The sequence below is a fragment of the Schistocerca serialis genome, chromosome 5 (assembly GCF_023864345.2).
Source record: "Schistocerca serialis cubense isolate TAMUIC-IGC-003099 chromosome 5, iqSchSeri2.2, whole genome shotgun sequence".
Classification (NCBI taxonomy): Eukaryota; Metazoa; Arthropoda; class Insecta; order Orthoptera; family Acrididae; genus Schistocerca; species Schistocerca serialis.
The window spans coordinates 71,002,095-71,023,363 of record NC_064642.1 but is presented as its reverse complement, the minus strand read 5'-3'; positions in this window follow the sequence as shown (position 1 = coordinate 71,023,363).

Genomic DNA, 21,269 nt, shown 5'->3' with positions numbered 1-21,269 from the left:
TCCTTCTGAATCTGCTTAGTATATTCATCTCTTGGTCTCCCTCTACGATTTTTACGCTCCACGCTGCCCTCCAATACTAAATTGGTGATCCCTCGATGTGTCCTAACAACCGATCCCTCCTTCTAGTCAAGTTGTGCCACAAGCTTCTGTTCTCCCCAATTCTATTCAATACCTCCTCATTAGTTATGTGATCTACCCATCTAATCTTCAGCATTCTTCTGTAGCACCACATTTCGAAAGCTTCTATTCTTATTCTATTCTTAAAATATTATTCTATTATTATTCTATTCTTAAAATACATATAATACTGAAAACTCTGTTTGTGACACATATGGCACAACATGCAGTACTGGTAGCATAGAGTAAACATTCACCATAAACTAGCTTTCGTAGTAAAATATATCTTTTCTTTTCAGCTGGTTTAGTGCAATGAATGTTACAAAGTTTTACATCTCTTCTGCCACAATGAGAGTTATTGAGGATGGAAATGTTAGTGAAGACCCAGATATGTCAGTTGACGAAACATTTTGTGCAGAACAGTATTTTCAAAATGAAGACGATGTGCTTTGTTCAGAGTCAGATAGAGATGATGATATCAGACCTAAGAGCTATAATATAACAAAGAAAAGAGCTGTCATACCAGAAACGGAATCAGAATCAGAAGATGACAATGAGATGAGGCTTACTGCTGATATTAATCTTGATGATAATCGTGTTGCAGATAGGGTTAGAGCAAAGCAACGAATTTCAAAACCTCCTGCTAAGGTGGAGAAACCTACAGTACACTGGAAAGCAGGACACTTAATTAGAAAAGATAGAGAGATAAAATTCACTGATAATACTAATCTTTCTGAGGAAATATTGGATCTTGACACTCCTGTGGAATATTTTCAGTATTTCTTTACTGAAGACATAGTGCAGTACATAACCAAACAAACTAATTTGTATTCTGTACAATGGTTACCCAATAAAAGTGTAAATGTTAATGTAGAAGAAATGGAACAATTTATTGTTATGATCATGCTTACGTCCATTATTCAACTCCTAGCAACAAGGCATAATTGGTCTCAACATCTGGGCCACCCTACTGTAATGACATAATGAGCTGTAACTGATGGGAAGAAATAAAACGCTCCATACACTTCTGTGATAACAATAATCTAGTCTGTGCTAGTGACCCCAACCATGATAAACTTTTCAAACTTCGCCCACTGCCAGACCAGCTGCATGAAGACTGATGCGAGTATCAAATGCGGAATTTTTAGCTGTGGATGAACAGATTATTCCAACAAAGTGCAGATCTTCACTAAAACAATACAAACATAGTAAACCACACAAATGGGGGTTCAAAGCTTTTGTTCTTAGTGGGGTGTCAGGGTTCAGCTATGATTACGAAATTTTTGCTGGAGCTCAGAATCTACATTTACATCTACATCAACATGGATACCCTGCAAATCACATTTAAATGCCTGGCAGGGGGAGCATCGAACAACCTTCACAATTCTCTATTATTCCAATCTCGTATAGCGCGCAGAAAGAATGAACACCTATATCTTTCTGCACAAGCTCTGATTTCCCTTATTTTATCGTGGTGATCGTTCAGCCCTATGTAGGTCGGTGTCAACAAAATATTTTCGCATTCGGAGGAGAAAGCTGGTGATTGGAATTTCGTGAGAATATTCCATCGCAACGAAAAAAGCCTTTCTTTTAATGATTTCCAGCCGAAATCCTGTTTCATTTCTGTGACACTCTGTCCCATATTTCGCGATAATACAAAACATGCTGCCTTTGTTTGAACTTTTTCGATGTACTCCGTCAGTCCTATCTGGTAAGAATCCCAACTGCGCAGCAGTATACTAAATGCGAACGGATAAGCGTAGTGTAGGCAGTCTCCTTAGTAAGTCTGTTACATTTTATAAGTGTCCTGCCAATAAAACGCAGCCTTTGGTTAGCCTTCCCCACAACATTTTCTGTTACAATAGCTGTTGCTGTGGAACTAGGAGTTAGTAGCAATGTTTTTGTGCATCTTACGCAAACAGTCCCATGACATGTGAACCACAAGCTTTTTTTTTGACAATTGTTTCAGTAGTATACCTTTGGAAGTGTATTTGCATAAGGAAGTAATACCGTCACTAGGTACAGTCCGTGCGAATCGTGTACCAGGTTGCATTTTTCCTAAAGAGGCAGAAATGAAGAAGAATCGCCGAGATAGCATGAACGACAAGGAAGCAACAGTAGATCCCATACAATTTTCAGTAGTATCCTGGTTTGACACTAGAGTAGTCAACACTTTGTCCACTTAATGTTGGATCCAAGCCAGAAGGCGAAAATAAAAGGCTTTTCAGAAAGGAAAAGAAATACAAAATGATACCTTGTCCATGCTCTGTGATTATCTGCAATGACTACATGGGTGGTGTCGATCTTTTATATTCTATGCTTCGATGTTGCAGAATTCAAATCAGATAAAAAAAATGGCACCTGAAGATATTCTTTCATCTAATTGATCTAGCTTGTGTTAATAGGATGGGGAAGGAGAAATACAGACTACATGCCCCTAGTGGATTTAAAGGTAGCAGTTGCAGCTGCCTTCTATAAATAGGCCAAAACATTATCGAAGAAATGAGATAGGCTAAGCAACAAAGTCCATAAACAGCTGGACAGTAAAAAGAAAAAAGGTCCTCTGGCAGATCTTCCACAGCATCAGGTATGACAGGATGACACAGATCACATGCCAGTCAGGCTCGAAAACTGTGGTTGATGCAACTATCCAGATTGCAATGGAAAAATCTTCATAGCATGTCTGAAGTGCAGTGCATCTTTATGTTTGAATAAGAAGAGAAACTTTTTCATGAAATTTCATAATGAATAGACTAAATGATAAATAGTTTTGTTTGATTTCTGATAACATGTAAATTAATTAACAGAAATTATTTAAAAAATAAACTTAGTTCTGCTAGTGTATGTTTATATCTTGTATATTTTCGAGATGTTTTCTCATCTAGCCTGAAACTAGTATGTCAGCCAAAATGCATGCTGTCCCATATATGGCACAAACCCTTAAATTAAAACTAACAGACCACACATAAGAGATATAATTTTTTAAGTATTTTTCCACACATCAGGACACTGAAATTAACATGTGACATTTTTTTCACAACAATAAAAAAATCATGCAGTTAGGGGTTAATAAGGTGCACCCAAAACTGAAATTCATTCATGAAATGATGGATGGAAATTAAGTACTCAACTACTTGGATTTACAAGTACAGCTCAGTGAGGGTTGCATTCGGTTTGGTGTATACCAAAAACCAACCACATGTGACTGTGGTACATACCTATTCCTGTCACCATTTCCGTTACAAGCATGCTTTTTTCAGACTGTGGTCAGTCTCATTACTGTAATCCCATTAAGCCCAGCATTCATAGAAAAGTTGTCAAAACTTAAGTACATTGCTGTTCATAAGGGTTACAACTTAGTGACAGTTGACAGTCTATACAGAAATAAGACTTCGCAAAATGAGTACATGTCTGAAAGACCAGACATCACACATTCATGTAATTGATATGTCCTTTAGGAATTTAACAGCAAAACATTTTCCTTTTCTTGCTGGCTATGTGATGTATCCCTCCTTCATCAGAAATTGAGCTTTCAAACATTTAATTTTTAAATGATAAAAGGGGATACATTACACTGGCGACTCAGGTACAGGACAAGTATTTGATGTACATTTGTGTATAAAATTTTATTGTCAATACATTATTGGAAACTTTTTGTATCAGTATTCTGCACCACAAAAACAGTGAATAACAAGCAAAAACCGAGAAAACCCAAAGACCCGAACAACTGAGAACAGGTTTTTAAAGATATAATCCTCATTTGACTTAACAAAAGGTTTTATCCACAATCTAGGTTTCGGCCTTAGGCATTGCCAGTAAATTAGCCCATTACACGAATGTTCTAGTATTTACTTTTGATACAATTGGTTTATATATCTCAAGATACATATTTTTATGATGACTTGTGTTCTACTCAGATCTAATGATTTTTGATACTTGTAACACGTAATAATGACCTAAGGCTTAAATCTAGATTGTGAAATAAAACCTGTTGTGTTGTCAAATAATGGTTATATCTTTCAGAAAGTTTTGTTTGACTGTGGCTCCACACCAAAGCAATATCATGCACTGTGAAAAGGAATTACTGTAATGAGACTTACAACCTGTTTACATGTACAGACAAATTTTTCAGTAACTTGTAGATAGCAATCTACATTACAACATAACACAAAAGGTAGGCCAACATTATTTATTCTCCTTTGCCTGTGTGTATAGTAGATTCCACTAAACAAAGCTAATCATCCACTGCCGAATTTGATTTAGTATTTGATATTTTAAAACTGTTGTAGTAGTTAATTTTTACAATACTGAAGTTAGTTTGCACAAGATGGCTGAATTTACATCATGTATGCACAGCATGGTGTGCTGATACTCAGTTGTTTCAGAACGCTAATGTTGTCTTTCTGGAAAGTTCATTTCAGCAATATTGTTATTTATGTGCTGATGTCAAAATAAAAATACGAAATCTGACACACAAATTCAGTCATCTTATGTTATGGTAGAAATTAGATAGTCACTCAAAATAGAAATTGAAACATGCAGTGAGAAAGAATCGAATGCTGACGAGTTTGCTGAGGTAGCCATTGAAAACAGGAAGCCCCAACTCTCGATATTGAATCAAACACTGAGGCCGAGTAAGTTAATCCTACCACCAGCCCCATACAAGATCCAGTTACCAAAATTTATTGCAGCTAGGAGGCTTTGATAAAACAAGTTTTGAGCAAATGTTATACCAACAGAAGGAAATTTCATACAAGTTAAGTAACTTAACAACTAACAAGGTCCAATGTCATTTGAAATATCCACTAAGCATAATAAATTGTGGTCTGAAATGACAAATTTGTTGATGCAGCAGGATATCTTAATGACTGATATTACACAACTAAAACCTGCACACTAGGGCCTTCCAGGTGCAATAAGGCACTTAACTGACAAACAAGCCTAGTTAAAAAGAATCTGTTTGTAAACTGAATGAAATAGTCCACAATTTTACATCTGAACACGAAGTTAAAATCAGGGAACAATTTGATGCACAAAGAGAAAGTTTTTTCTGAGTTTTCTCACAGTGAATATCCAGCAAAGACACAAAAATATAAGAAGAGCTAGATTCAGAACTAAGATTTGTTATGCGACACTCTGCTGTTGAAGTCTTGTCTGAGAAAGGAGCTTCAGAAACAGTAGTTAAGACAAAATAGAGCCAAATTAAGACTACCTTGCATAATGCTTTAGCAGAGCATCAAGATAGCATCACATCTCAAATTAATAATATACATCGGTAACTATCTGTACTTGACCAGATAGTTCATGACACAATACCTTCTGTTGCTAGGATCTATGGTGAAAATATTAATCTGACACCACATGAGAAATTTACAGAAAGGATATAAATCATATAGACTGGCAAATCAAACACCTTTCAGCTGTCTAGTTTCCAAATTAATTTTATTTAGCTACCAATTTCGGCAATTTACTATACCATCTTCAGGTCCCTGACCAATGTATAGGAAGATTCCACCTCAGTTATGGTCAAAACAGGGGTCATCATTCGAATACTGGTATTAGTAGATTTTTGATATAGCGCTCACTTCAGCCTAACCATATATTATATGGAGTGGGAGCAGCACCTCCATTATCATTATCAGATTTTTGCATTCAAAAAGATACTCATCCCATAGTGCTCACCAACTCAATGGAAGGTGCATTGCCGAGAACATGGACAGATCAGCAAAAGAGGCAATTCGCTATAACATTTATTTGAGGCAAAGCCACCCTTTTGCCAACTGTTACTGCTGAAAATTGTCAGACTTGTGAACAATTAGAAAAGACATTCTTATCGAAATGCTGATCCTGCTGTGTGCAAAGAAGACTCTGTAAGGAATTATTCAATTCTGAACCGTTTAACAATAGGCAAGAAAGTCCACGAAAATATATTTTGAGAAGTACATGAATAAGACCCATTATTGGGATGAACCTATATCACCTAGGGACATTTTAAGAATTTTAAAAGCAAGATTGCCACTGGACCTAGGAGATAGTCCACATGCCAGAAAAAAATCTTGAGTACCTCGTAACTGTGTTATATTTGCTCGATCTGATACATGAAGATTCTAAATTGAGCAATAACAATAACAGTAATGGCATAATTCAGTCCCCTCCACCATGAGTACAAACTTATAATCACAGAGGGTAACTATATGACACAGCTGGCATCGCCTCCACTGAATAACGCTCAGCCTGTTGATGATGGGCCAACAAATTTTAATAGGCAGAGAAATAAAATTAGTAATGACATCACCCTTGTTACTGTGGTAACAGGGGAGGGTAGTGGCAAAACCACAGCGGTTGGTGGAATCCTTAAATGGAAAACCACACCCATCAAACATTAGTAATACTAACGTGCAAGAACATCAGGTAGAAAACATAGAATCCCACCGCAAATATTATTGAAATGGTGGAATAGCTGCGCCCGACAACATTGAGCTCAAGAAATTAAATCTGGCTTCACTGCACCATTCAGTGTTGGTTCCGGGACAGAGTGGAGGAAAAGTAAGAAATTATGTGAATCTACTGCAACATAACAAAGACACAGACATTAGGGATTAGGGACGAATTAACTACTAACTTCTCTAGAAACCACGATAATAGCAAAAATAGTTCAAGCTACTGTACATGCTATTGTAAAGAAAGTACTGACTATAATTCTTCTGGGCACAGTTGCTATGGTGAATGTTATGTCAGCCATTTTATTCAGTGAGATTTGTGAGATCACAAGGGTATCTATGTTCCCGGTACAGAATTATAAGATTGTTGGAGCAGTTGGTGTCAGATCGTAAATTGTCAAAATGCAAACACAATTAAAAGTTGTTATAAGATATGGAGATATAGTGTGTCTATTCCTAATTATAAGAGGTTAATTGTAGAACGCATATTTGGCTTAGAAATCCTAGGGGAAGACGATACATTGGTCAACATCTCCTCAGGCAAATGTTTTCTGTATATCGATGGCAAAAATATTGTTGTCGACTTGCTAAAAAAAGACAGTGTGGGAAATACAGCCAAGACTTAGAGATAGTGTAACACCGCTACTCAGTTTTAGCTAAAATTTTGAGAAGTGGTAAGAAAGCCACTGTGAAGCATTGCATCAACAACTGTAGCCTGACAATCATAAGTGTGGCGACATGAATGTCAGAATAACATACACATAAGGGGATGGCAATACAAGACTGGCAGCACTCAGGGGAAAACTAAACTGAGCAGCGACAATGACCACGATGCTAAGGCTCTCACTGTGCAACAAGATGATTGGCATCACCAACAGCGGCCAGGAGTTGGAGACTGTGCTGCACCTGCCGCTGCCAGTACCAAGTTCCTCACATATCTCGGTTCCACAGCCCCGCCAAATGCCACCTGTGCCGACTGCCACTAGCACGGATCATAGAGCGCCTAAGAAACACATAGGGCGAAAGCTACCACCCAGACTTCAGCGCCGAATAGGGACAACAGAATAAGGTGTGTTTGCCTTGCTGAGCTGTGACACATCATGTATTAGTATTGAATTAAGGCATTCTTTACTGTCCACACTGTTTCCACTGGGTCCCCGTCCACCAGCCTGTCACTACCACTCCCTGAGTGCAACTGCACTGTTTAAAGTGGTGTCAGGTGTGCCACCATCGCACAATCAGCAGCAGAGGGTGTGAGACCCACCACGTGCAACGTCTGAGCTACAGCTCGCGGTATCGTCGGTTACAGTGAGTGAGACCTTATTGTTCTTGTGTCATGACAGTCACGGATCAAAGTTTAGGAGGCGTGACTATATGAGGGTTACCTTTCCAAGACTAGAGGGACCAGTGGATTTGTCGCAATTTAGGGGTAACCATGCTTGCTGCGTGTATGTTGTACACACTGCAATTTGATTGGGCATTCTGCCCCTTGTGTCAGTTCTGTAGCGCTGGTTTACATTACATGTAATCGTTTTGGCACACAGCTAGACAATGTGGAGGATCTATGTAGCTCATGTTTGGGCAGAAGAAGTACAATAGGTTGGTAATACAAATAGCTGCAGAGTGTTCTGTCTGTGTTAGGTTTGGCTTATTGTTTCGTGTTATTTTTTATTTATTATTTGTGAGTCACAAAAATTGTGCAACAGCGAGGAAATGGTAAAATTGGAGACACAGGGTGTCACCAGAGACGAGGCTATAGAATCATTAACGAATGAAGTAGTTCAGATAAGGCCAGATAGAGTGTATGTGGATAATAAACTGGCAAAGAAAGATTAGGAAACAGAATTTTTGATGTCACAGACTCCTGAAATGGATCTGGCTGTTGCAAACCTTGTTTCTCCTTTTTCTGGCCCCTGTCTGAGGATGTGTTACTGTTTGTGGAGGATTTCAAATCATCAGCTGACATAGGGAGTTGGTCACATAAACTATTATTGCAGACTGAAAGGTTGCGTTTAAGGGGAGAGATGAAGTTGTTTGTATAGTGCACAGAAGTGTTACACAAGCCAGAAACTTTTGATCACGTGAGACAGGGATTAGAGCAGACATATAGGAAACAAAACGCTGCTCGATGTTTCGTGAACAGTTGGATATGGTGTCTCAAAGGCATAAAGAGGCAGTAGAAGGACTATGCGGATAGGTTAGGAAGCTGAATATTCACACTTAATGCACTGTCAAAGAGTGAGCAGATCAACAAGGTGTTGCTGCAGGAGGTCGAACAGCGAGCACTTGAAGCTTTTCTGCATTTACATCAGCATGATTACTCTGCAATTGACATTCAAGTGTCTGTTAAATGGATTATAGGACCACGTTAAAGCTATTTCTCTACCGTTCCACTCTCGAACTGTGCACAGGAAAAAGAACACTTAAATCTTTTTGTACGAGTTCTGATATCTCTTATTTTATTATGATGATCATTCTTCACTATGCAAGTGGGCACCCACAAAATATTTTCGCGCTCTGTGAGAAAATTGGTGTTTGAAATTTCGTGAGAACATCCTGCCACAACGAAAAACTCTTTCGTTTTAATGACTGCCTCCCCAATTCCCGTATCATATCCGTGGCACTCTCTACCCTATGTCGTGGTAATACAAAACTTTTTCTATGTCTTCCATCAATTCTGTCTGATGTGGATAAAACACCAAACAGCAATACTCCAGAAGAGAGTGCACGTGCATAGTGTGAGTAGTCTCTTCAGTAGACCTGTCATATTTTCTAAGTATTCTGCCAATAGATTGCATTCTTTGGTTTGCTTTCCCTACATTAGCCATGTGATCGTTCAAATTTCAGTTATTCGTAATTGTAAACGCTAAGTATTTAGTTGCATTTATAGCCTTTAATTTAGTTTGTTTTATCCTGTAACCGGAGTTCAGCGGATTTCTTTTACTACTCATGTGGATGGCTTCACACTCTTCGTTATTTAGAGTTAATTGCCACTTATTGCACCACACAGGTATCTTGTCTAAATCTGCTTACGGTTTGTTTTGATCGTCTGATGACTTTATAAAACGGCAAATGATAGTGTCATCTGTAAAGAATCTAAGTGGGCTGCTCAGATTGACTTCTAAACTAACACTTCACAGATTGACTTCTAAACTAAAACACTTCCTTGGGTAAAGCTGGATATCACTTCTTACTCGATGATTTTCCGTTGATTACTGCGTATTGTGGCCTTGCTGACAGGAAATCACGAATGCAGTCGCACAACTGAGACGATACTTCTTAGGCTCGCAGTTTGAGTAGAATTTACTTCAGAGGAACGGTGTCAAAAGCCTTCTGGAAACCTAAAAATATGGAATCAATTGGCCGCCCATACCGACAGCAGTCATTACTTGGTGAGAATAAAGATCTAGTTGCGTTTCAGAAGAGCTATATTTTCTGAACCTCTGCTGGTTGTTTGTCAATAAAGCATTTTCTCTGCGGTAATCCATATTGTTCGAACACAGTATATGTTCCAAAACCCTACTGCAAATAGATACTAGCGATATGGGTCTGCAATTCCACGGATTACTCCTGTTTCATTTCTAGTGTATTGATGCGACTTTTGCAACTATCCAGTCTTTAGGCACGTATCTTTCGGCGAGCTAGTGGTTGTATATGATCGCTGAGTATAGAGCCTTTGAATTGGCATAATCTAAAAGGAACCGGACTGGTATACAATAAGGACCAGAGGCCTTGTGTTTATTAAATGATTTAAACTGCTTTGCTACACTGAGAATATCTACTTCTAAGTTATTCACATTTGCAGTTGTTCTAGATTCGGATTCTGGAATATTTACTTCGTCTTCTTTGGTTAAGGAGTTTTGGTAAAATGTATATAACATCTCTGCTTTGCCATCCGTGACATCACTATTTCTGAGAGGTTTAGCACCAGAAATGTGGAGAGGATGGGCACCAGGACACTTAAAAATCTCCATGCAGGTGCTACATTAGTACTGAAATGCGACGAAATTGATAGGTCGTGAAGGTAAGGGATTGAAGACACGTGTTTGCATCAAATGTAAAATATTTTAACCGTTGGCGTATGGGGCATGTGCAGCAGCAATGCTTTTATTGGAAGAGGGGGGGGGGGGAGGTGTCATCAGTCTTCTGACTGGTTTGATGTGGCTCACCATGCATTCCTCTCCTGTGCCAAAATGGCTCAGAGCACTGCTGTGGTCATCAGTCCCCTAGAACTTCGAACTACTTAAACCTAACTAACCTAAGGACATCACATACATCCATGCCCGAGGCAGGATTCGAACGTGCGACCGTAGTGGTCACGCGGTTCCAGACTGTAGCGCTTAGAACCACACGGCCACTCCGGCCGGCCTCTCCTGTGCCACCCTCTTCATCTCCGAGTAGCACTTGCAATCTATGTCCTCAATTATTTGCTTGATGTCTTCCAATCTCTGTCTTCTTCTACAGTTTTTGTCCTCTATAGTTCGCTCTAGTGCCATGGAAGTCATTCCCTCATGTCTTAACAGATACCCTGTCATCCTGTCCCTTCTCCTTGCCAGTGTTTTCCACATATTCCTTTCCTCTCTGATTCTGCACAGAACCTCCTCATTCCTTACCTTATCAGCACCACATCTCAAATGCTTCGATTCTCTTCTGTTCCAGTTTCCCCACAGTTCATGTTTCACTGCTATACAATGTAGTACTCGAAACGACATTCTCAGAAATTTCTTCCTCAAATTAAGGTCTATGTTTGATACTAGTAGACTTCTCTTGGCCAGGAATGCTCTGTTTGCCAATGCAAATCTGCTTTTGATGTCCTCCTCGCTACGTCCGTCATTAGTTATTTTGCTGACTAGGTGGGCTGAATTCTTTAACTTCATCTACTTCATGATGATCAATCCTGATGTTAAGTTTCTCGCTGTTCTCATTTCTGCTACTTTTCATTCGTCTCCCTTCGATTTACTCTCAGTCCATATTCTGTAATCATTAGAGTGTTCATTCCATTCTATTGATATCCATTCGCCTTAAATTTTAAAGCCACCCTGAACCTTCCTCTGATTGCCATCATTGCTTCTTCGATGTACAGATTGAACATTAAGGGCGAAAGGCTACATCCCTGTCCAATAACCTTTTTAATCTGAGCACTTCTTTCTTGGTCGCCCACTATTATTATTCCCTCTTGGCTCTTGTATACTGTATATTGTGAATTACATGTTTCTCTTCATATCTTACCCCTCTTTTTCTCAGAATTTCGAACATTCTGCACCATTTTACATTGTCGATTGCTTTTTCCACATCGACAAATCCTATGAACATGTCTTAATTTTTCTTTCGTCTTGCTTCCATTATTAACTCCAATGTCAGAATTGCCTCTATGATGCCTTTACCTTTTCTAAAGCCAAACTGAACGTCATCTAGCACATCTTCAATTTTCTTTTCCATTCTTCTATATATTATTCTTGTCATCAACATGGACCCATGAGCTGTTAAGTTGATTGTGCGATAATTCTCGCACTTGTCAGCTCTTGCAGTCTTCGGAACTGTGTGAATGATATTTTCCGAAAATCAGATGGTATGTCGACAGACCCAGTAATGCTATCGGCCACAAATGAGAGATGGGAATAGCATGGGCTAGCAAGGATTTAACAGGAATAATAGTAATGTAGTGTAGGTATGGACAGGAAGATACTCATAGTGGTAGAGTTGATCAGGACGGTAGTAAATGTCTGTCATGCTGAAGAGGGAACACCACAGCTGCAGAGAGGAGTTCCCTGTGAAAATAAATTCAGTAGAAACGAATGCAGTCGCAGCGTGTACCATAATAGGTGTGATAAATGGTAGAGAGTATAAAATTTTGTAGGATGTAGGTGTGCATGTGACAGTGGCCCTTAAGAGTGTTGTATGTAGGAGGTGTTGGAACTGGGACTGTCGACAGTTTTAATATCTCGAGCTGATACATGAGTATTTAATAAGTTATCGATCTTTGCGTTCGATATATCGACAACAGTAACGAGAGATAGAAGAAAAGCATCATCGACCTACAGGCCTATAAAAATATTGGCTACACATTGTAAATATATTGTCGATTTTATAGTTGTATAATTAAGTATTGTTTTACTATTAGATATTATGTACATTAACAACCTACCACTCTGTCTATCCCCCTTAGAGCAAAAATTGAAAGAAAAACACATAATTTGAAAATTTGTAAGTTAGTAATGGCACCTCGTGCAGTTGAAAACTTGTACTATCATACTTTTTTGGTCGACCGTTGTATTGTTAATTAACAAATGTGTAAATGGTGCACTGTCATCAAATATTTCATTCTATTAACATCTCATACCTTTTTTTTTAATTTGACTTTGGCTACAAATCAAAACAAACCTTTTTTCACTCGGATGTAGGAAAATGCTTGGCGTAGCTAAACGTTGCAGTTTCTGCTGGCAGCAACGAGTGTTGATTACATCAGCATTTCCCCTCACACGTCTCCACCCACTGCAATGACCAGTCTTGTCATTTAGAGTTTTGTTCATAATTTTCATCAACTTTTTTTAAGAATGCTGATGTGAAGAGTTAATACACTAGTTAAGTTAAAAATTGTTCTCTTTATCGCAACTAGTGGGATATTTCTTCACATCAGAAAACTTGTTATTCTATTCACACTGCCACTCCTCCCCCCTCCCCCTTCCCCCCCTCAGTTCCAGTGCAATCAGACATCTTCTCTTGTGCCACCTATACACACAGCGAAAGAGAAAGACTGGAAGTGATGAAAGATCAAAAAGTAGTAAGACTCCTTCACACATTGAAAGTAAAATTATGTTCTACTACAATTTCAAATAATAACTTCAAATATTTACCGAAAATTGCCAAAAAGATATAATATAAAATAAAAATATCGGCACTCGATACGGCCATTCTGATATCAACGTATCGATATAATGAGGAATAAAATACCGTTGGAAAATATGGATATTTTTTAGCGAAAATATCGATATATCGATGTTTAATCAAAAGCCCTAGTCGGAATCCACCCCGTCACACATTGCATGGAGTAAGGGATAATGATATGCGACCGCTGGGATCAGTAACGATGAAGTCTTCGTCTGAGACAAACGAATTTATCGAATGAAACAACATGTTTATTGGAACCAATCAGTGTTTATTTATATCCACATTTCAGAGGTTTAAACCTCCACCATCAGATGGATTTACATGTTTTAGAATGCCGTATGTGTCTGTAGTGTTACGATTCTGGGATAACTTCTGCCTCTGTCTCCAGTAGTCACACGTTCCTTTCTCTGTCGCAACACAGCACATGTAAACTGTTATATTTTATAAACAAAGATGAGGCCTGTTCGCATTTAAAGTCAACCGAATTCAGACAATGTGTGGAAAGTTGTGTCTCCTGTAAGTGAGGGCTACAGCATGATCCTAGGATTAGACTTCTTGCATCAACATCATGCCATAAATGACATTCGGGTATAGTGCATTCTGGCTAGGGGAAGCTGTTGTCAAATTGATCTGTCACGAGGAGTGTCTAGTATGCGAGGGAATCCAGTTAAACTACAGGCAATGACATTAGGACTTCATTCACGTGATTGTGTGTCAGGTGGTACCAGAAAGTCACTATGGGTGAATGTGGATCATGACTTACCAGTTAATATGTAGTGTGTAGTGGAACCGTTGGAAGGTAGTGAACTGTTGGATACAATGTGTTGTTTGGTGAAATGTAATACTGTACATGTGCAAGAGAGGGACGGAGGCAAGGTAGTACCCATCAACATAAATAATTATGGTGCTGAAGGGGTTGAATTACTATAAGGAACACTGGTGGCCACATAGGTGTTTCAAGATCTGTTGGTTCCGCAAGGGCCATTGCCTGCTACAGTTGTAACACAGCACAGGATTCCAACAGGGAACAAAGCAGTGGTGTTGGAGACCATACAGAATACTACAATCACTGCAACCACTTTTGGGGGATATTATAAATAAATAATTGACTGATGGGATAATAGAAGAAAGCCCCTAGGCAGAGGTGGTTAATAAATTGTAATCATGCCTAAGAAGACTAAGAATGGATTGAAGAAGTGTCACTCTTTTTGCGATTAGCGCCATTTGAATAATAAGACTAGGATACATGCCTGCCTGATTCCGAACTTCATAGAAACGATAAGCTAAGGTAATGCCAGTACTTCTTGACAATGGACTTTAAGGATACCATAAAATAGAATTTGTTCTAGAGGACAGACCGAAGCGACGTTTTCAGCAACTTGGCGACGCTGTCAATAAGTAAGGATGCCTTTTTGGTTAAAAAACGCAACAGCAATATCCTACATCAACATCATGCTCCGCAAGCTACCTAACGGTGTGTGGCGGAGGGTACTCCTGGTATCACTGATTCCTTTTTCCACTCGCGAATGGCGTGTGGAAAAATGATTGTCGTTAAGCCCCTGTATTAGCTCTAATTTCTCGAATTTTCTCACTGAGGTCATTTCGCGAAATATATGTGGGATATATGTTGTCTGACTCTTCCTGGCAAGTACTCTCTCGAAATTTCAACAGCAAGCCTCACCGTGATGCGCTGGAGTTCGTTGGGCATCTCTGCAGCGCTCTTGCTCAATCTCGTGGCGAAACACACAGCTCTTAGTCGGATCTTCTGTATCTATTCTTGTTAAGGATCCCACATAGATGAACAGTAGTCTAGAATCTGTCGAACAAGCGTGCATGCTATTGCTGCTATTTGCATTAAATGGTCATGCCACTTAAGGACACTCTGGATAGTTACTCCTCGATATTTCACGGTAGTACTTTCACCAGAAATATGTCATCAAAAGTGTAGTTGTGCGTATTGGATTACTTTTCCTATGTATGAGCAATATGTCATATTTATTTACGTTCGACGTCATCTGCCAGGGCCTGCACCATTCATCAATTCTCTACAGGTCATTCTGCAAATCGTTACTGTCTTCTGACGTTGCTACTTTGTTACAGAAAATCGCATCGTGAAAGAGCTTCCGACACTTGCTGCTATATTATTTATGTACATTGTAAGCAGTAACGGTCCCATCACACTTCCTTGGGGGACGACAGGAATTGCATTTCCATCTGTCGATTTTTCTCCGCTAAGGGCGACGTGTTGAGTTCTGTCTGTAAGGAAGTCCTGAACACAGTCGTAAATATGGTCTGATACTCAGTAACGTCATATTTTTTTTCACTGAACGGCAGTGCGAGGCGATGTGAAATGCTTTCCTGAAGTCTGCAGTGCTATGGATCTTATGGAGGAACAGACTGAGCTTAGTTTCGCAAGATCTCTGTTTGCGGAATCCTTGTTGATTTTTATAGAGGAGATATCTTTCTCCAGAAACTTCATAATTATAGAGCATAAAACATGTTCCATAATTGTACAACAGACTGAGGTCAACGATACAGGCCTATAATTACGTGCGTCTGTTCTACTACCCTTCCCGAATAGGGGAATGACCTGCGCTTTTCTACCAGTCGCTAGGTACCTTTCGTTGCTTGAGCGCTCTGCGATAAACTGGTGATAGAAGGGGAGTAAGTTCTTTCGCATATACTTTGTAAATCTTGTAGTATCTCATCTGGTCTTGATGCCTTACCCCTACTAAGCGATTGTAGATGCTTTTCTGTTCCACTATCGTTTATCACAATATCTGCCATTTGGGGGTTCATAAGGAGATTGAAAGGAGGAATAGTGTTACGATCTTCCGCAGCGAAACAGTTTCAGAAGACCGAATTCAGTATTTCGGTGTTCTCTCTGTTTCGGTTCCAGTATGGACACTGACTGAATGAATTGAGGATTTCGAACCGCTTACTGATTTTATGTAAGACCACGGCATCTCATGGTTTTCATTCACATTAGTTAACAGAATTTTACTTTCAAAGTCACTGAATGTCTCTTTCGCTTCTCTAATTTATTTTCGCATTTTTCAGCTTTTGTTTGTCATCTAGGTTTTGATATCTCTTGAATCTACGTTAAAGCCCTCTTCACTTATGTAGCAGTTTTCTAATATGGCTGTTAAACCACTGTTGGTCTTCCCCAGTCCTTATGACCTTGCTCGAAAAATAGTTGCCTAAAGCATGTTGAACAATGCTTTTGCATTTTTTCCATTTGTACTCTACATCTCCATCCTCAGCACTGAGTATTTGACTCTGACTACTCACATATTCCGCAATTCATATCCTGCACTCTTGCTAAGGTCTAAGTCGTTAACTGCATGCGTTGATTCTTTAATTATCGGCTGAAAGTAATTTTCGGACAACACATTCAGAATAATGTCACATGAATCCTTGTCTCTGGTACTAGATTTGATAGCACGACTCTCTCAATCTATGCCTGGCAAGTTGTATTCACCCCCTATTGCAATGGCATGATCTGGAAAATTATTGAAGACATTCTGCAAGTTCTTCTGAAGCGCTCTTCCATTGCAGCTCCTGAACAACACAGTCAGTAAAAGCATCTGCTTAACATTTTTGGATGACCCTTCATACTTAGCTTCACCCAGATTAATTCACATTCAAAATCCATGATAATCTTGCTAGATATTAAATTTTTTTTTACTGCAGTAAATACGCAGCAACCATTGGCGACTAATCCATCCTTATGATAAATATGCCAATCTGAACTTAGGATTTCATTGTTATTCACTTCCAGTTCTAAACAACTTTCTCTTCCTAATACTATCTGGGCATTATAATCTTCAATAAGTGATATCAATTCTGGGATCTTTCCTTGGATGCTCCTACAGTTTACTAATATCATATTCACATTTTCCATATCCCATCTGTGAGGACGAGCATTCTCTTAGAACTCTGTGACTGATATGAGTTCCATTTTGGCAGTCAGTTCGTCTCTGATCCCAAGAAGCGATTTCTCTAACCCGAAAAATCCCCATGTGCATGCCACATGTACTCTTCTATCCATGTAGCCACTTCCTGCGCTTAGGGAAACCCTACAATTCTGTTCCCAATGGTGGAGGACGAGAAATTCACATCCGAAACCATCACAGAGTCATCTGATCCTCCAGTTTAGACCTTCCACTATGATCCAAACTAGAGGACCACGATCGACTCTGGGCTCATTGTTAGAAATAGTCAGCTTAACCTGCATCCCATGTGTGATGGTACTCGTCTTCACCAGACCAGCCATCTGTCGAAAGGAACTGAGGACGCCCTCAGAACCGAATTTTCAGGCAGGCGTCATTCATGTTAAACTCGGTTATTAGACAGAGTGCTGAAAGAATTAAAACTGTGTCAGCGTCTAGTGTATCTTGAAGACGTAATCATCTTTTCAAGGAATACAGAGGAGCATAGGCTACGACTGAGGGGAGTGCTAAAGAGCTTATGAGCAGCTCATTTGTCGCTAAGCATGGAAAAATGCCTCTTTGTGCTGCAAGAAGCCGTCTCTTTAGACCATGTCAATAGTAAAGATGTTGTGAGAACTAATCATAGATTAGTATAAGCAGTGCACGATTTTCTGGTACCAGCAGCAACCAAGGATTGCAATCCTTTCTAAGTCTTGCAAATTATTATAGAAACTTTGTCGGTGAATCAGCAGATATGACACGACACTAACACAGTTGTTGAAAAAGGATATTAAATTTGTATGGTCAGAGGAATGGCAAGTAGCTTTTATTGGAATGACAAAAGTGTTAACGTCGAGTCCAGAAAGGGTTCATATTATCATGTGATGCATCAAATCATGCTCTTGGCTGTGTTTAAAATCAGGAAGTCAGTGGTCAGGAACATCCTGTTCCTTTTGGTGTGGAAAGGAATTACTTTGTAATGGAGAGAGAGAGATTTTTAATTTGATGTATGGAGTAAAATACTACAGAATAACCTGTGTGGTAGAAAGTTCAAGGTAGTGTTGGACCATGCTGCTTTCAAGTAATTACTAGACTTGAAGGACCAGTCGAGTATACTGATGAAGTGCATATTAAGATTCAATGAATCTGAGTATGAATTAATCCACAAACCAAGGAAAGATGATGGCAATGCAGACATATTGACCAGGAAGGTAGAAGCAATACAAGCACTATGGCAGGACCTCGAAAAATGGCAAGCTTCATAGAGTGCCAGTCAGGAATGTAAATGATATGGCAAGCAGCAGCATTACAACGCGCATGGCAGATTGTTGTGTATACTGACTACATTAGACACAACCATGTGCCAGCAGTATTAAAGTATGAAGTTCTGCATGAAATGCATGATTATGTCTTGCAGGGCTATGGAGGACGCAAGGCAATGAGTCGAAGAGTGGCAGAAATGCTGGATAAAGGTAAGGAACAATGATGTTGATCATACATCAGAAACTGTATGGAGTGTGCACCAGATGTGGATATGAATCATTGCCAGAGGCAACAGAACAATTTAGTTTCATTGGGGTGGATGTCTTAGGACCATTCAACCAAACACCAGCAGGGAACCGTTTTATGCTGATCATAATATTGCATTTTTCTCATTACATGGAGATAATGCCAATATTGGATCAAGAGGTAGTCACAGAAGCACAGGCATTGGTGAGTAGGTGGATAGCGAAGTTTCAGGTGCCAGGTGCAATAATTACAGACCAGAGGACAAACTTCATGTCAGACCTGATGGGAGACCTGAGCCAGTTATTAAGAGTAAAAAAATTAAGAATGAGTCCACTTCATTCTCAGGGTGGAACGATTTCATCGGACAACTGGAAAAATGCTTGGTTATTACATGAATGCTCACCATTCAGAGTGGCACATATATTTATCCTATGTATTTTTTGTTATGGTAGGATGTATTGGTAGTGTATTGAGATGTGCTGCAAGAGACAGCATTCTTCTGAGGGGAGAGGAGGTAATAATGGTCCTTGTCCTCTAATTGCAAGTTGGAGAAAGGGCCAGTGGAGAAGAATACTAGTTTTCACAGTGTTGTACCTCTTTGCTGGACGATGAGTGAAAGCACTGCAAGATCATCGCTTGGATGAAGAAGTTGTATTTTACAGGAAACAAGATATAGTATTGTCCAGTCACAAATGGTCACTGAGTTCTGTGTTTAATGTTTGGGAATTACAGAACGTGAAAGGTGGCCTAAAGAAGTATTTTCAACGGTACAAAATTTAGGGGATAGTAGTGGGGTGCTGGGAGAGGTCGCCAAGAAACACATAAAGTAAATTGGAGCATATGCACCATTAAAAGAGCAGCTGTAGCAGATAATCAGAGTAGTGGCAGCAGTTGGTGCACCACACGAACCCAGAAGGATAAAAGGGGGATGTATGTATGTGGGAGGTGGAATTCTGAAGAGCATATTTGCTGATGTGAGCAAACTAAATGTAGCAGTGGAAACCAGTAAGGGGTTAGCAGTCGCAAATAGAGCAACAATGCAGTAGCATTCCAAGCAGATCGGTAATATGTAGAGAGGTGTGTTGAACACCAGATGAATCTTCAGCAGGTTGCCAAGGAAGGTATGGGTTATTCCATGGCCTCAACTAGCCCTCTAAACTGAGGTTTGGAAGCCACACAAGCACAGATGAAAGTATTGGATGCAAGTATAACCCTGACAAGACTATTGCAGTCTCTAGGGGATAGCATTTGGATTCAGGAGTAGAACTGATGAACTTCATCAGGTACTTCAGGGGTATTTAAAATCTTGCTGTCACCTGAAAAGCATTTGAGGGGACTGATAAACGTCTGGAATTACAGATAGTAGCAGAGCCATGTATTGGATGTGACGACAGGTGATGCAGGTTTGCATGTACTTGTAGGATACCAGTAGCGAGTGAGCAGGTGTTGTTCATACGTTACATGTTACATACCTATCTGGTGAAGTTTGCGCAAGTGAGAGAAGAAGAGGAGTTGCTAGTGGTGCAAGACAGGGATCGACACTTGGCAATGACTAAGGATGAGCTACAGCAGTGCCAGAATGGAACGGTCGCCATATATGATATTCATGCAAGTGGTTCTCTTTTCTCCAAAGGTCTCTTTAATTTTTCTGTAGGCAGTATCTATCTTACCCCTAGTGATATGTGCCTCTACATCCTTAGATTGTTCACTAGCCATTCCTGCTTGGCCATTTTGCACTTTCTGTCGATCTCATTTTTGAAACGTTTGTATTACTTTTTGTCTGATTCATTTACTGCAGTTTTATATTTTCTCCTTCCATCAATTAAATTCAATATCTCTTCTGTTACCCATGGATTTTTCTAGCCCTCGTCTTTTTACCTACTTGATCCTCATCTGCCTTCACAATTTCATCTCTCAGAGCTACCCATTCTTCTTCTACTGTATGTCTTTCTCCCATTCTTGTCAATCGTTCCCTAACGCTCTCTCTGAAACTCTCTACAATCTCTGGTTCTTTCAGTTTATCCAGGCCCCATCTCCTTAAATTCCCACCTTTCCGCAGTTTCTTCAGTTTTAATCTACAGTTCGCAACCAATAGACTGTGGTCTGAATCCACATCTGCCCCTGGTCAGTGTCGTCGTAACTGCCGTCTGTGTCACGTCTGCTGTGCAGCGAGCTACGTTAATTTAAGTATTAACTGTATTTTTCTTGCTTGTCTCTTCTTCTTCTGTATGTTTTTGCTTTTAGGAAGCTTTAATTGTCGAGTGCTAGTAATAGTGTTCCATAGATTTCGTGTTTGTTTTGAATACAGTCAGAGAGAGTCCCTTTAGTCAGCCACAGTGCCAGTAGTGCTAGTGTTTGTTTTGAACACAGTCCAGAGACAGGT